The sequence below is a fragment of the Corylus avellana genome, chromosome 10 (assembly GCF_965113065.1).
Source record: "Corylus avellana chromosome 10, dhCorAvel1.hap1.2, whole genome shotgun sequence".
NCBI classification, from domain to species: Eukaryota; Viridiplantae; Streptophyta; class Magnoliopsida; order Fagales; family Betulaceae; genus Corylus; species Corylus avellana.
The window spans coordinates 10,662,965-10,676,416 of NC_142499.1; the positions used below are offsets into that span (position 1 = coordinate 10,662,965).

Here is a 13,452-nt window from a genome sequence, read left to right on the forward strand (position 1 = left end):
GCTACTGTATTTTAGATAAATGTTTTAAGTTTCCAATCTATTGACAGGAGCAAACTGTCTGCTTGCTGTGATAATATGCCTCTAATATTCTCCTGACCTGTTTTGTTTCACCCGTAGTATTGATTAGTTCTTCCTTTCATGCATTTGTTTTGGATCAGATTTGAACAAGTGTGTTTTCAGAACTTCTGCATGTTCAAAAAATTTTGAAGTGAAGATTATGGAAAGCTTTGGGAAAATTGTTCCTGTGTTAATCTCATTTTCCAAAACAAATTCTTAATTTTGTAGTTTTGAGAGGAATATACTTATAGCTTCTGATTGTTTTGGTGTAAAATATTTTCGTTAGGAAAACACTTTTCAGTTGAGAACATTTTTAGAAGAAAAAAAAATGGTATGTTTTTTGGTGCTTGTTTCCTAACATGAATAAATGGTTACTTTCTGGTATTTGTTTTAGTCATGTCAGTTGAGACCTGGACCACCTGGTGATGCTGCTCTGGCACTATGCGGGTCAAGTGATTGGGCAATCAGGAGCCATGGGCTTGGCTTCAAAGCAAGTCAAGCTAAAGGTGGTCGCCATAGGTCTGGGCCTCCTCGCAAGGAGGTGGTGCCTAGCTGTGGTGTGTGGCTCCACGCAGCCCTAGCAAAGCTTACTGTGAATTTGGGTCCCACAAATTTAATGGTGGATTTGCAAGGGTTGGACGGAAAATGACCAATGGGGAGGGAAATAATCATCTCTTTCAATATATTTTGTACTAGAAAATGACTGGTGTATATGGACTATCCCAAACTAACATTGAAAAGCATCTTCAAGACTAGAGGCGAAATGGAGAAAGCACGTCACTTGCCCCCATAAACGTATCATGAACGTCCATGATTTTTAAGTGTTGACCATTGTGTAATGATCTAATTGAGAATGAAAGAATGGATGAATTCTGAGAATTGTATTGAAATCAAGGCTGATTCCAGCCCAGCCTCAAAAGCTCCAAGAAAAGTAAAACGTTTAAAACAGGAGTATCATTTTCGTACCAAACTCTTCTACTGATTAGGCTTATAAATTGCTGCTGATTGCCAACTACTTTCACAGTTAAGGTCAACTACCTTTAACCCAGCCCAACTGCGTTAACAGATTATTCTTCCACCAATCTTATATTGATCTATTACTACTGTGAATGCCCACAGGGCCACACCAAATAGATCCCTTTACACGTTGAGCCTCAAAGCATGCTTAGACCATCAAGCAGGGTAGTTTCTCACCAAAACATCTCTCTTTTTACCCCCATCTATTCATAACTGCCCAAGTAAGAGCATAATTAACCGGCACGATCTTTATATCATGCAAACCAATGGGGATATCATCTCCAACATGACATTGCATGTAATCTAATACAAATCTTCCAATGCTTGCAAGATATGAAAGAAACTGTTATATTCCATTTTAACCAAATTCTTTGTATCAGCAGGAAATTCAATTCATACTTTTTTGGTTTTTGGACCGACTAAGCATTTGGAATCTTGGCTTTTTATTCCCGCAGTTTAATTTGCAATAAATATGAAGATATTTGAATGTATTGGCATATTTTAAAAACCAGATTGGAACCCCCCTCTATAACAACATCGTCAACTCGTAGAACTATTCTCTCATTTTAGTGAGAGAAGCTCCTCCTTCTCTCTAGGTAGAGAACAAACCACCTCCTTGTGAGGTTTGCCACCACCATTCTTGTGGTTTTTTGGGGAGAAGGGATCCCTTCCCTTCCCTCCTCCCCTCCCCCTTTTCTGTTTCTTTTCCTCCAGTTTACTCTTGTTTTTGTCGCCCATTCTTACAGCCTTTTTGCTCCATCTCCTGCTGTCCATCACTCCACTGCCCTGGGTTGCCCGCATCCTTCCCCGTTTGGCCGCTCGCTCGCCGTCCACCACGTTGCAGCCCAGATCTTCCTTGGTTCATAGATGGGTTTTCTTAAAAATCCGACCTACATTCCTCAGCTTAACCCAGGCTCGTGCCTACACGCGCCACTCCACCATCACCGCCGGCCTCTAGCTTTCCATCGACACCTCACAAGCCGCCACCTGTACTGCACGCGCCGGAGTGTGAGCTCCATGCGCCTAAGTCCACTGTCCGAGGCGTGGTGGACACACGCCGGAGTGTGAGCTCCACGTGCCTAAGCGTGGATCTCACACTCCGGCGTGTGTCCACCATGCCTCGGACAGTGGACTCCTCCGGCTGCTCCTCCACCTTCATCACCACCGTCATTGCTGGTTGTTGGGTTTTTTGTTGCTTTTCTGCTTGTCTTTATTTTTCAGTTTTCTCATTTGTTTCTATGTATTTCCTATTGTTTTATTTGGGTTTTGTGGGTTAAGGTTTATTTTTGTAGTGGAGACTAGTGCTTCCGGAGACAATACTCTCTTCCCATCGGTCCTAGATTCGGATCTGACCAGTGCCTTCCCTATATTGACTTCCTTCGAGTGGTCGATGTTGTTCTTTGCTGGGAGTGTAGATGGGTTTGGACCTCACGGGGTTCTTGCACCTATAATTAGGGTTTGTAAACCTCATGAGGTTTATGACTCTTCCTATATTTCTTTTGCTTTTAAAACAGCTTTATGCGGTCCCTTGGAGAGGACCGGGCTTATTATTAGGCCTATTTCCTACTTTGTTCTGGTTACCTGCATTGTCTATTTTTGTGTTTGGGTCTATTGTAGGGGAGCCCACCCCTTTTCGGTATTTTGATCACTTATAACCCTTTTCCTATTTAATTAAAAAAAAAAAAAAAGGAGGCAAGGAGAGAGAAAGAAAGAAGAAGTTTTATAATTTTATTTCATGGGAGTACAAATCTTACTTAAATTTAGTTATGACTAAACTCTAAGGCAACGCCTATTTATTGACTTACCCAAAACAATTTAGGGTAGTGCGCATTTATTGAATTACAAAAACACAATTGACTTTAAAAATTAAATATTAATAGTCTCATTAATTGATAGGGCCTAAATAAAAATAGGTGCCTAGTCCCTTGCATCAGCTTGTCCAACTGTTTCAGAAAAGACCTTAGCTCGTCTCATACAAATTCAAGTAATGTTATAAGGAGTACTAAAGTCCTTCCAAATGTGATGTGCCTTTTAAAATCACCAATGAATTAGGGATTATTATTATTAAATTTTGATCTATTGGTGATTTTAAAAGTTATGTCACATTTGGGATGACTCTAGTCCTCCTTATAGAAGAACTCGACAAATTCATAATATTGTTTTGTTCTTTGTAGCTTGTTTTCTCTCTAACCATAGGTGGACTTTTTTTTTTTTGCAGTGTTTAATGTTTTAAGTGAGTAAGAAAGGGACAGAGGTGTGGAGTGAGGGAGTGATGAAGGGGGGCATGTGACACCATTGATGGTTGTTCTATTTTCGATTTGAAAAAAAAAAAAAAAAAAAAAAAAAGGATGACGAAGGAACCCGTCTTAGGGGGGAGTGATGAGTGGCTTTTGGCTAAAGTCATTTGATATGTGAGAGAGAGATTGGTTAACACAAATTTGTTAGTTTTGACTTTTATTCTTTTTATAAGCAAAAAGACAGGCATGAGAGATCAGTTGTGGCTGTTTTACTTGGACGTTAGCATAATAGCACATACTCGCTGAAAACTTCATCCTATTATATGCCCAATCACTTTGGAGATTTCTTTGACGCCACTGAACCACTTTGACTTTTATTTAATTGCTTAGTTTTGATACGGAATTTAATGGCTAAAATGAACATTTGCTTAGTCTAATACTCATGAGTGTTGGGTTCTTTGTGATGAATGATGAACACTTGGTCAAAGAGCTTTTGTTCAAGGGAGAGTATAGTAGATGGAATCACACGTGAGGGAGAAATTATCAAGTATACACATGTGAGTAGAAAACAATTAAGTCTCCTGTTGGAAACATATCATGAGAACGAGTTGTTAATATAATACAATTGTGCCCAAATCTATTAGTTTAAGTTTTGAGTTGAGTAGTGCCTTATATGTTATATTATGGTCTTATTGAAGACAACTCCCTAAGGAATAAACTTCCCTAATAAATGATATCATATTCAATGGTGGTATGCAGTATAGTGTAATAGTACGTGCAGAAACAAGGGTTCCTTAAGTAGGCTCAAAAGTGCTAAAAAAAATGCTTTTGTTTTAAGTGTACATCAATGTGCTAAATATGTTACAAGTGTAAGTAGTTAGTATAACATAGTTAAGTAGGGACAAAAAGGTACTTAAAAAACAACTTTTGTTTGACGGCTAGTATAGCAATGTGGAGATTGACTCACACTTGAGAGGGAGATTATAACATATACATGTGAGAATAAAAAAAACTAAAATATAAAGGACATGCCCCAAAGCCTCAAAATCAACATGGCTATGCAAAAAAGAACTACAGACTTATAAACAAACATAAGAAGTCATGAGCTTGTATAGTGAAAGATTCACATTTAAAACAAATTATGCTTAATGCTCACAGTACATCAACTTATATTTTTGGCATAGACAATAAGACATCATACCAAGTGCCTAAGGGGTACTGAGGAACTCCAACAACCAAATCATCCAAGATCCCATTAGTACCAGCAAAAACCAAATCATATACCAATTTTATTATAATTAACATGTTACTGATAAGCGCCGAATGTTGCACATTCAAGCCCCTTAATTTACATATGTTAATTCCTTAGCATTGTTATTTGTTTGATTTTATTTTGTTTTTGTGTTTCAGGTCTTATTTGACAAACCATTGAAAATTGGGCATAAAAGGGCCAAAAAGCTGAGCATGCTGGATCTAGGATCGAGCGCAGCCACTCCTGAGCTCGAGCGTCTGCGGCCAAGGATCGAGCGCATAACAGCCAGGCTCGAGCGCACAAAACTTCGGATCGAGCGCACTCGGGCGTGTATTGCACGACAACAATCCTTTTCCAGCGTGGATTTGGTTTTCAGTTTCCCAATTGGACTGGGAGACTGACCTCCGATTTTCTGAGGGTTTCTAGGGTTTTTAGGGTTTTCCTAATCCCTATAAATAGGGCTCTAAACATTGTAAACAGACACACCACTTCCTAGAGCTAGAAATCATAAAATTGTCTTTGGAACTTAGAAGATCATGAGCGGCTAAACCCCTTCGTGGGGTGTTGATGTAACCCTATCCAAGCACAATGGTTTGATTGTATTTAATTTCTAGATTTTCAATTTATGGATGTTGATTGTATAACTATAAGGATTGCTACAATTGATTTATGTTCTTCATATTAAATGCAATTGTTCTTAAATTCCAAAATCAATATTTGTGAAATTCTTCTCTTGTCTTAGAAATTATTTTACTTTTATTGAAATCAAATCATTCTTGTTTTCTGTGATTATGAGGATAATGGTTATACAATGGGTTTAATTGACATATGATCAATAGGATTTGATAGGCCATGTCTAGGGAAGACAGATTGTACTACACCCTAATTTAGTGTAATTTAGGTAGACAGTCTGTGCCAACCGAAGATGGGTTATACTTATCCATTGATTGTATGTATCATGTTAAAGAATTTGATAATTTATACCTAGGGAAGATGGGTCATACCGCATCTTAGTGGTTAGGTGGACGATCCGTACCAACCGAAATAGGTTATGCTTATTCTTTAATAAGGTAGTTTCTTGTTTATTTATAACATGCATAGAATGAATTTCTGGGATTAATTATGATTAACCATTGTTGTGCGGATAGAGGTGAAGTCAATACCCTACACTCTCTCTTATTTTAAATCTCTTTTATTTTCATGCACTTTAGTTTTAAAGAAAATCAAATCAAATATCGTTTTAATTAAGTTAATTTTAATTTTTCGAATTTGATAACAAAACCCCTGCAGTCCTTGAGGTTCGACACCCTCTCTATAGCCGTATCCTACAAAGATTCGTCCTATTGCGAGTGATTATTTTTATAATTGATATTTTTAGTCACAAAAATGCCACATCAGTTACCCTTCTTATGCTGCCATACTGTTGTACTGTGGAGAATCTTACCATAGTATTGTGCTAGTTGTAAAAATACAAAACTAACACTTGAAAGTAAGCTCCCCATTTCTGTTGGTAACTAGAACTTAACCGTTTTTCCTGAAGGCTACAACCCTCTTTAATCCTTGACTGATATGAATGCTGAATCGCATAGTCCACGATTTTCCATTGCCATACTTTTTCATGATCCATATAGAAAAAAGACTGTTCCTGATCCTCTCATTCATTAACGGGACAAGACAAACTAATCTGTCAAGCACCGCAACGGTCATATTCAAATACAACTTCCCACTTAAGTGTTTGGGCACTGCATTCTCATGAAAAAATTTATCACCCATATCAAACGCTTCTATCAGAATGCGAAAAGTGCCCTCATCAAGCCGCAGAGTATGTGCGACTTGGTGGAATGCCCCATTGACAAAAACGGATAAGCAACACTGATTGACAATATATGATGTAGCAATGGCTCGCCAACGGGCCAGTGTTAAGTGTATTGATCTCGACCAGTGGTGGAACCCAGTAGTTGTTGTCATCTCCTTCTCTATAAATGGGAGGGTTCCATTGAATATTGTCATCACAAACTTGAAGATATACAAGTCTGACCAGCTAAATATCATTGCTAGAGGGGTCAAAGCCGAATACATGGGAATGAATCAAGTTGCCATGCGATGAAAACGTGAAGTTAGGGTCTCAAAGGGCTCGAACTCTATTAATCGAAGGGTTCCATAGAGTATAGCCCTCATAGTGAAAAGGATCATCATAAGCCAAGCAGAGTACCCCATTCCATGTACCCACTATTTTGGGAAAACCATACAAATAAACAACTCTTTTAACTGGGCATTTCAACTCGATCAAGTTTTTATTATGACCAAATGATTCATCATCAGAGCACAGACTAAAGTTCTCGAATAAGCTAAATGAAATCGATTTTCCATATCAAAAGAGAACTGCGCTACTTTTATTGTCGTCATCTCTTCGAGAAAGAGCTTGGTTGGTGTGGATAGTGAAGAAGTTATTGCTGGAGATAAGAGAATGCTAGTTCTTGCAAACACACATGTACCTCACCAGTGACTTCACCGGCAATCTTTGGAGGATATCGACCCACAGATCTTCTAGGATTTCTTTTGCTTCTTCTTCTTCTTCCATTTTTACTAGAACTTCTTTCAGGGATCTTTCTTGGAAATCAGAGAGAGTCGCGAAAGCCGCAGATTCAATCTACTAATTGACATCTTTGGAATCCGCCAACTAGTACTTTTAGTAAGATGATGATGATAGATGGACTTGCACAAGAGCACGAGGGCGTTGTGTAACTATAACAGTAAAAGAAGAAGAACAAGAAAATCAAGAGAAAGAAAGAGGCGTTGGGAAGGGAGAGAGGCTATCAGTAAAAAAATTGAATTTCAAATTTCAGCTAACTCTAGCGTGAAGATGTGATTTATCCCAAAATTACTTATCTTCTGTGATGAGAGAGAGTAAAATAAAATAAATTGTGCAAACTTTTTTGCCTATTGCTTTTTATATTTTGAGATGAATTGTAGCATAACCAAAGAATGTTGTAACTTTGGAAAGTTCAATGTGGGGCAGTAATGTTTATTGGTTTGGGCCAATTTTTTGCTAAAATAAGCATTTGCCTAGTCTGATACTCGTGAGTGTTAGGTTCTTTGTGATGACGATGAACACTCAGTAAAAGAGCTTTTGTTCAAGGGAGAGTATAGTCGATGGAATCTTACGTGAGGGAGAAATTATCAAGTATATACATGTAAGTAGAAAACAATTAAGCCTCATGCTGGAAACATAGCATGAGAACGAGTTGTTAATATAATACAACTGTGCCCAAATCTATTAGCTTAAGTTTTGAGCTGAGTAGTGTCCTTATATTTATGGTCTTATTGAAGAAAACTCCCTAAGTAATAAACCTCCCTAATAAATTATATCAGATCAATGGTGGTATGCAGTATAGTGTAATAGTATGTACAAAAACAAGGGTTCCTTAAGTAGACTCAAAAGTGTTAAAAAAAAAAAAAAAAACGCTTTTGTTTTAAGAGTACAACAATGTGCTAAATATATTACAAGTGTAAGTAGTTAGTATAACATAGTTTAGTAGGGACAAAGGTACTTTAAAAAGGGCTTTCGTTTGACAGCTAGTATAGTAATGTGGAGATTGACTCACACTTGAGAGGGTGATTATTGCATATATACGTGAAAATAAAAAATACAAGGGAAATGACACTTTACCCTCCCAAAGTTTGGGGCTATTTTCAATTTGGCCTCTGATGTTTCAATTTTTGCAATCCACCCCCCCAAACTTGCCAAAGTTTTGCAATTCGGCCATTCCGTCAGTCAAAGCGGCTTTGACTGACGGAATAGTGATCACGTGTGATGCACGTGATCACTGCTGGCCTTTTTGTACCCAAAATACCTCCTTCCCTTCCAACTCACTGACAAAATAAAATAAAAAATAAAAAACTGGGTTGCTTCCAAATTCTCGTGGTACTAAAAAAAGGGTCATATTTTATTTTATTTTTTTTCCAGTGTGTTTCCACCGTTTATCTTCTGCGGTTGATCACGAGATTGAATTTATGCGAATTACCATAATCATTTCCCCTTTTCTTTTTCCTTTTTTCCCTTCATATTTAACATCCACAAACTGTAAGATTCATTCAATTCTTTTTTCATATCTTGAGCAGAAGTTTCATGGACTTACAAATTCTTTGTTAAAGCAAGTTGTGTATTCAGAGGGAAACGGTTGGAGCTCAAATGGAAGTCTTCTATAGAAACCATTGTCGCTTTGGTGTGAATCAGAGCACGAGCCTCTTTTTAAGTCTGAAGAATTTGGTAAAAAAGATCTCACCATTGATAGGGACAACAGAGGTTGAGGAAGAAGATGAGGGAATCAATTTTAAGGCTGGTTTTGCTGTATGTAGTGGCTTTGGTATCCGGGTGAAGCTAAAATCACAGCTTGGTGATTTTCAGGTCTTATAGAGTTTGAAAGCAACCCAATTTCTTTTTTTCAGTGAGTTGGAAGGGATGGGGGCATTTTGGGTACAAACATGCCAGAAGTGATCACGTGCGTCGCACGTGATCATTGTTCTGTTAGTCAAAGCGGCTATGACTGACGAAATGGCCGAATTGCAAAACTTTGGCAAGTTTGGGAGGGTTGATTGCAAAAATTGAAACATTGGAGGTTGAATTGAAATGACCCCAAACTTTGGTGGGGTAAAGTGTAATTTTCCCAACATATAAAATATAAAGGACATACCTTAAAGCCTCAAAATTAACATGGCTACGCGAAAAAGAACAACAGACTTATAAACAAACAGAAGAAGTCATGAGCTGAATAGTGAGAGATCCACATTTAAAACAATTATGCCTAATGCTCACAACACTTCAACTTATATTTTTGGCATAGACAATAAGACATCATACACAGGTGCCTAAGGGGGTAGTGAGGCACACAACAACCAAATCATCAAAGATCCCACTAATACTAGCAAATACCAAATCATATACCAATTGTCTTATAATTAATGTGTTACCCTTCTCATGCTGCCTTACTGTTGTACCGTGGAGAAGACAGTGGCTAAACACCCATAGAATAAAAATGCCAACACTAAAGCCATACATATATATGTGTGCAATGAAATGATAACATGATTTGAGTAAGTTTTGTTCCATTTATCACATAAAAGTCTTGAGATGACAATTGTACCATAGTATTGTGCAAGTTGTAAAAATACAAAACTAACATTGCTAAAAACAACTAAGAAAAACAAACATCCTGGCCATTTCTTCCTATTTCTCTTGCACTTGAATCACAAGTATTTGCCTGCCCTCCCGAGACTCCATTTTTTGTAATTAGTAGAAAATGGCTCTCCAAGTATTTATCCATATAAAACCAGCTCTCCGCAAGCCAAGTTCTAGTTCCCGAGGATGAAGATGTACGAAATCTCAGCTGAGTTACTAGATGGATATCTGGTTTGTATGAAAGAAGCTCCCCATTTCTGTTGGTAACTAGAACTTGACCGTTTTTCCTGAAGGCTACCACCCTCTTTATTCCGTAACTGACATGAATGCTGAATCGCTTAGTCCACGATTTTCCATTGCCATACTCTTTCATGATCCATATTAGAAAAAGACTGTTCATATGTTCATCAAACGGGAAAAGACAAAGTAGCCCATCAAGAACTGCAATAGTCATATTCAAATACAACTTCCCTCCTAAGCTTTTGGGAACTGCAATCTTATGAAAAAATTAATCACCCATATCAAACTCTGCTATTATATTGCGAAAAAAATGCCCTCGTCTGGCCGCGGAGTATGCGCGACCCGGTGGAATGCCCTATTGACAAAAACAGGTAAGCAACGTTGATTGACAATATATGATGGAGCAAGGGCAGCAATGGCTTGCCAGCGTGCTAAGCGTATCGATCTCAACCAACGGTGGAACCCTGTAGTTGTTGTCATCCCCTTCTCTATAATGGGAGGGTTCCATTGAACATAGTCATCACAGACTTGAAGATATACAATCTAACCAACTTAATATCATTGCTAGAGGGGTCATAGCCGAATCCATGGGAATGCATCAAGTTGTCGTGTGATGAAAACGTGAAGTTAGGGTCGCCAAGGGCTAGAGCTCTATTAATCGAATGGTTCCATAGAGTATAGCCCTCATCGTGAAAAGGATCACCATAAGCCAAGCAGAGTACCTCATTCCACGAACCCGCTATTTTGAGAAAACCATACAAATAAACAATTCTTTTAAGTGGGCATTTCAACTCGATCAAATTTTTATTATAACCAAATTATTCATCATCAAAGCATAGACTAAAGTGCTTGAATAGGCTAAATGAAATTGATTTTCCGTACCAAAAGAGAATTGCGCTGCTCTTATTGTCGTCATCTCTTCGAGAAAGAGCTCAGTTGGTGTGGATGGTGAAGAAGCCGTTGCTGGAGATAAGAGAGCGCTAGTTCTTGAAACCGCATATGTACCTCACCAGTGACTTCACATGCAATCTTTGGAGGATATCAATCTACAGATCTTCTGGGATTTCATTTACTTCTTCTTCATCTTCCATTTTTACCACAACTTCCTTTGGGGGATCTTCTTTCTTGGAAATCAGAGAGTCACGAAAGCCGCAAATTCAATCTACTAATTGACATCTTCGGAATCGGTCCACTGGTACTTTCAGCAAGATGATGATGACAGATGGACTTGTACAAAAGCACAAGGGCATTGTGTAACTGTAACTAAGGAAGAAGAAGAAAAAAGAAAATCACGAGAAATAAAGAGATTATCAAGGGACAGTATAGTCGATGGAGTCACACGTGAGGGAGAAATTATCAAGTAAACACATGTGAGTAGAAAACAATTAAGTTTCATGTTGGAAACATATCATGAGAATGAGTTGTTAATGTAATACAATTATTCCCAAATCTATTTGCTTAAGTTTTGAGTTGAGTAGTGTCTTATATGTTATATTATGGTCTTATTGAAGAAAACTCCCTAAGGAATAATAAATGATATCAGATTCGATGGTGGTATGCAGTATAGTGTAATAGTACGTACAGAAACAAGAGTTCCTTAATTAGGCTCAAAAGTGCTAAAAAATGCCTCTTTTCCTTAAGTAGGGATAAAGGTACTTAAAAAACAGTTTTCGTTTGATGGCTAGTATAGCAAAGTGGAAAAACTCACACTTGAGAGGGAGATTATTGCATATACACATGAGAATAAAAAATATAAAATATAATGGACATACCTCAAAGCCTCAAAATCAACATGGCTATGCAAAAAAGAATAATAGACTTATAAACAAACAGAAGAAGTCTTGAGCTTGTATAGTGAGAGATCCACATTTAAAACAAATTATGCCTAATGCTCACAGCACTTCAACTTATATTTTTGGCATAGACAATAAGACATCATACACAAGTGCCTAAGGGGGTAGTGAGGCACTCCAACAACCAAATCATCAAAGATCCCACTAATACCAGCAAAAACCAAATCATATACCAATTATATTATATTTAACGTATTACCCTTCTTACGCTACCTTACTGTTGTACTGTAGAGAAGACAAGGGCTAAGCACCTGTAAAATGAAAATGCCAACACTAGAGCCATATATATATATATATGCAATGAATAATAACATGATTTGAGGAAGTTTTATTTCCATTTATCAAATAAAAGTCTTGAGACGACAATCGTACCATAGTATTGTGCAATTATAAAAATACAAAACTAACACTTGAAAGTGCTAAAAGCAACTAAGAAAAATGAACATCCCGGTCATTTCTTCCTATTTTTCTTGCCCTTGAATCACATCTAAATAGTAAATGAGTTCTCAGAAAAGTTATGATATGAAAACCAATAAGAAATGGATATTATTACTTTATAAAAAATAAAAAAAAATTTAGATTTGAATGAGATCTTATTAATTTATATATAAAAATATATATATGAGAGCCCCTTACATCCGGATGGGCTGCAAATGTCTTCTTTTCCATCACCAAATTAGAAGCTGCCACGTCAGTTAATTACACAAAATGCAATAGACTTGGAAACACCAGATCCTTAAACAAATTTCATCATCTTTCTCTTTCTCTTGCCCGTTCAAAGCCCCAACTCAATTGTTTACAAAAAAAAAAAAAAAAAAAAAAAACACAACTCAACGGAAACCACTGAAGGTCCGAAGCAGCCGAACGCCGCCATCGCAATTAGCTGAACGCCAACAAGAACACCAACAAGTGTAAGCCAAAAACCAACAAGACTCAGCAACCCACGAACACCAACAAGAGTAAGCCAAAAACTAGAAAATCAAAAACCAACATTTAGCCAGACCAGCGTGGGTCACAGCCAGACCCGTGTGCCTGGGCCACCAACATCATCTATCTCTCTCTCTTGGGCGGATTCTGGCGGTGGCTCCATGGATTCCGGATGGTTGGCGTTCGGCCTTCGTGGTGGGCGGCAAAAATTCTTGGTGGTCGGAGGCGCTGGTTGGTGGTGGCCGGTTGTGGTGGTGGGGTGGGAGGTGGCAGGGGAATTTGGGAGAGAGAGGGGGCGGGAGCATGTGGGAGAGCGGGAAAATGAAGAGAATTTTCTATTGAATAGTTAGTTGATCAAGTGTTTTCATTTCTATTGAATTTTATGCTCTTGGCTGATGTGTCAAGTTTTGATTGTTGCTGTAAAAGTGGAATTTTGCAGCGCATCCGGACCTAAGGTTTTCTCAATATATATATATATATATATATATATATATATATATATATATGTCTCATATTTGAATAAGATCTGGTAGTTGTAGTTCAGACCACTCGTGTTTCCAAGCAGTTGGTAAATTTGTTTAAAAGTTAACTCAATGAACTAAGTTGAGTTTCTTACATACATTTTGGTGGATTAGGCTATGGATGTTCATAATGCTGTTTCATTGTAAAAGACTTGATTATGGATGAATT

General features: G+C 37.8%; 2 pseudogenes; both read right to left on the minus strand.

The window, feature by feature from the left end:
- Positions 1 to 6,039: 6,039 nt before the first annotated feature.
- On the minus strand, positions 6,040 to 7,144 carry LOC148583348 (F-box protein At3g07870-like; annotated as a pseudogene).
- A 2,614-nt stretch (positions 7,145 to 9,758) lies between these two features.
- On the minus strand, positions 9,759 to 11,073 carry LOC148583349 (F-box protein At3g07870-like; annotated as a pseudogene).
- Between the last annotated feature and the right edge of the window lie 2,379 nt (positions 11,074 to 13,452).